The following is a 4,320-nucleotide window of genomic DNA, read 5'->3' as shown; positions in this document are numbered from 1 at the left end:
GGCTTTGGGCCATCCTCGTCTGCTTTCCCAGGCCACAAGCAGGGAGCTGGATGGGAAGTGGAACAGCCTGAACACAAACTACCACTCATATGGGATCCCAACTTGTGCAAGGTGAAGATTTAGCCATTGAGCCATCATGCCAGACCCAATCTTTAATTTCATTTGTGAGGCAGAGAGGGAAATCTAACTACTAGTTCATTCTCTAAATGCCCAATAGCTGGGGCTGGGCCAGACTAAAGCCATGAGCTTGGAACTCAAAATTGGTTCTCTCACATCGGTGTCAGGGACCTGAGTACTTGAGCCACTGCTGGCTGCCTCCCAGGCTGCGTTAACAGGAAGCTGGAATAAGAAGTGAAGGTGGGACTGGCTCCAGGCTCTCAGATGTGCGCTGCAGATATTTGAAGAGGTGGCTGAAGTCCTGGGCCAGAAGGTAGTCCCTGCAATGGCAAGGAGTCACCCTGCAGAGACCTGAAGGTATGCGCCATCCACAGAGGAAGCGGTGAACAGGCCCGGACCACAGCAGGCACTTGCTTGGTAAAGGAACCTCCACTTCAGCAGGTCTGAACAGTGTGGTGAAAACGTTGGGCAGCTGCTTCTGGGAATGCCGTGGGCGCCCCCTGGTGGAGCCCAGGATAGCTGAAGAGACAGCTGTGCCTTCACCCCTGCAGCCTCATTTTCCCTAGGCTCACAAGCCTCAGCCCAAGGGAACTGGGATAGGGAGAACCAGGGAAGAAATGAGAACACTGTGAGGGGGAAGGATAGGGGGAATGTCGTGCTGGAAGATTCCATGGCAGTTGGTGGACAGCCACTACTGCTTTGGGCTGGGCTGGGCACCAGGGGCAGAGGAGTTGGTGAGCCAAGCTGTGGCTCAGGACCCAGTTCCCTGGGCAGTGGAGGGTGGGGACAGGGGGTGGAGGGCAGTGATGTGCCCTGGTACTAGGGAGTGCCAAGGAGATGTGTCTGCTGGTCTTCCCTCGTGCTTTACACTCACAGCCGAGGGGGGCTGAGCTGGACTGTGGATGGACTCACCTCTTCGGGTGGCTGTCCCCACAGCGTCCTCATTCTCTGGTTCTTCTTTGTAACAGTCAGGGATGCTTTGCTGAAGTCTGTGACCCTGACATGCCCGTGGGTGGGAAGCAAAGAGACAGACGAGGAGGCAGAAAATCGTTGGGGGGGAGGGGTGTTGGCAGAGGCTAGGGGGGTGACCTACAGTCTTCCCAGCCTGTCTGCCAGGCGGCCTGGGTGGCCGCCAGAAGCAAGGGGCGCCGCGGTCAGGGCTGGCCTGGCAGTGGCGGCCCCGACAGCACCAGCAGCGCCTTGCGGTTCCTCCCCCAGGAAACCCCAGAGACGATGGCTCTGGGTTTCCACTTCCTTCTCTCTCCGGTGCCCTCAGCACCCCAGTGGGAGAGACCCTCATGCTCACCCCCAGGGGGTAGAGGGGGTCAGCCACCTGCTGAAGAGGACAGGACATGGGCAGGGAGATAAATGGAGTCAGGGCAGTGGGTAAGAAGGCCTGAGCAGGCGGTAGGACTGTGAGTGGCTTTCAGAGGAGTCGGTCACTTAGTTACTCAACAAGCCCGTTGTGCAGCTGCTGTAAGGGTGGGTGAGGCAAACACAGAGAGGAAGGGCGAGTGGCAGAAATGAGGGGCTCTGCAGACCAGAGTTGGCACAGGACACAGAGCAGCGACAGCGCAGAAGGACCGGCATGGGAGAGAAGCGGGGCACACCTGGCCACAGCAGGGATCCGGCTGGAAGCACCCACAGCCCTGACTGCAGGAGGACCCAGCAGGTAGGGGACCCAGCGATCAGAAGGGGGCGTGTGGGAATGAGTGCGGGGAGTCCTCCCCTCCCTGAGACCCTGATTTCCCATGGCTGCAAGGCAGACTTTGGAACGAACTACAAGTTCTCAAGTCACAAGCATGGCCAGGGACACAGCGGATGTTCAGTCTGGCCTCGATGTCTGCTGAGACCAATGGGGCCATCTTGGAAGATGAGAGTGTGGTGGTGTCCGGGCCCTGGCTGGTCCATACTGGGTATGGGGGTACCACCTCCTTGGAGCCTCCACATGTACGCACGCTCTCGCTTACACATCCAGGGTCTGGTGCCACAGCCTGGAGGGAAGCAGCAGCCTGGTTTCTTCCAGCTTCTGTCCCCCGAGGAGGCCTGGCAGTGGCCCAGCAGGATGCCTCCCCCAACCTGCCCTAGCACCCCTGCACACCAGCAGGGCTGAGTCACTGAGGCTGGGTGGAGTCCAGCTGGCCGAGGCGGTGAGGCAATCTGAACTGGAAAGCTGGCCTGGGAACAGAATGTATGTTCCCAACCACGTGCAGATGTAATATATGCAAATCTTCATTCTTTAACTCTGCATACTTTCCTAACCATCCTCCCCACACTGGCCTCAATTCTTCTGGTTTTTTTTTTTTTTTTCCAAAAAAGATTTATGTATTTATTTTGAAAGAATTGCACAAAGAGAAAGAGATTCCATCCACTGGAATCCATCTGCTGGTTCACTCCCTACGTGGCCACAATGGCCAGTGCTGGGTCAGGCCAGAGCCAGGAGCTTCTTCAGAGTCTCCTGCTCAGAGTCTCCTGCGTGAGTACAGGGGCCCGAGGACTTGAGCTTATGCCAGCTTATGCCAGCTGCCATTAGCAGGGAGGGAGCTGGATTGGAAGTAAAACAGCTGGGACACAAACCAGTGCCCACATAGGATGTCGGCGTCACAGGCCACATCGCAACACTGGTCATTGGCCTCAGCTTCTACCGCAGCTCCCACACTGGCAGGAGTCAGTAGTGAAAACGGGAGCGTGAAGAACAGTGTGATGGAAGTTTTCCGCACGTGGCAAGAACCGCCCAGGGCGGCAGAACTCTCCAGCCAGGTGGGAACAAGGTTATGTGGCTTCTGGGCAGGGTCTGAAAGGGAGGGTGCCTCCGAGTTCAGTAAGGGTGTGGTGGTGCAGGAATGAGTGGAGAGAACCTGGGGCTTCAGGGACTGGCTAGTCTTTCCTGGAGGGCAAATCTGTGGGAAGGGAACGGAGTGGAAGAAGGGGGAGAAAAGGCTGAAACCACACCACGTGCACAGACTGACAGGAGCCAGGCACTGGCCGGCAGGGCGGAGGATCTGCTCTGCACGAATGATACCGCCTCACATCTGGTCAAAGGTCAAGATGGTGGACAAGGAGAGAGAGTACTTAAAAGATTCATTTATTTTTATTGGAAAGTCAGATATACAGAGAAAAGGAGAGACAGAGAAGAAGATCTTCCACCCACTGGTTCATTCCCCATGTGGCCACAACCACCAGAGCTAAGCAGATCCAAAACTAGGAGCCAGGAGCTTCTTCCTAGTCTCCGTGCAGGGACCCAAGGCTTTGCACTGTCCTCCACTGCTTTCCCAGGATACAAGCAGGGAGCTGAATGGGAAGTAGAGTAGCCGGGATATGAACCAGCGCCCATAAGGTGCTAACAGGTAGAGGATTAGCCAGTTGAGCCACAGCACTGGCCCTGGAAGATCAACATTTATTCCCAGGAACTGTGCTGACACAGCAGGGGAGTTAGAAGTGGCTTGCAGCCCCAGCATCCCGCGTGGGCACCAGCTTGGCTCCTGGCTGCTCCACTTCTGATCAGACTCCTCGCTAACACAGCAGTTGAGGATGTGTAAGTCCTTGGACCCCTGTGTGGGAGACCTGACATAAGCTGGCTCCTGGCTTCAGCTGAGTCCACTCAAAGAAAATTGAGTGGGGAGTGAACCCAGCAGATGGAAGCTCTCTCTTTCAAATCTTTAAAACACACATTTATTCATCAGTTACTGGGTATTAGGCCTTCTGCTCAGGGTTTGATTTTAACATACTGCCCCTTTCTGGCTATGCTGTCCACCCTGACAATTACGATGAAAAAAAGGCAGGGCAGAATAGAAATGTGTAGAATGGCAAAGAAAATGTGTCTTAGTGCAGGGGCTGTTGTGCCAGTACGAAAGGGTGCGACACATACTTCTCTCCCAGGGTGTGGGTGGGAGCCAGGGAGAGCGGGGTGGGTGGTGGGTTTCCAACCCCGGCTCTCACTCGGTAACGCACGCACAGGTCCCCAGAAGCCCACCTGCACAGTGCCCACCGGGCGCGCCCACACACCCAGGAGGTCAGCGGGCATAGCCCAGGTCCTGCTCCCCACCCCAGGCACTCTTCAAAGGCAGGCAGAACGGAGCAGGGCCGGCAGCCCCGGGAATGCTTCCAGACTCCCCAGCCCCGTGTCTACAGGGATGGCGGGGACGAGGTCCTGGTGAAGATTAGCCCGGGGCTTGGACTGTTGGAAAAATCCCTTCAGGAATG

The sequence above is a fragment of the Ochotona curzoniae genome, unplaced genomic scaffold (genome assembly GCF_017591425.1).
Source record: "Ochotona curzoniae isolate NIBS_2020 unplaced genomic scaffold, NIBS_Ocur_1.0 scaffold_2453, whole genome shotgun sequence".
NCBI lineage: Eukaryota > Metazoa > Chordata > Mammalia > Lagomorpha > Ochotonidae > Ochotona > Ochotona curzoniae.
Note: the sequence above shows the minus strand (reverse complement) of the source record.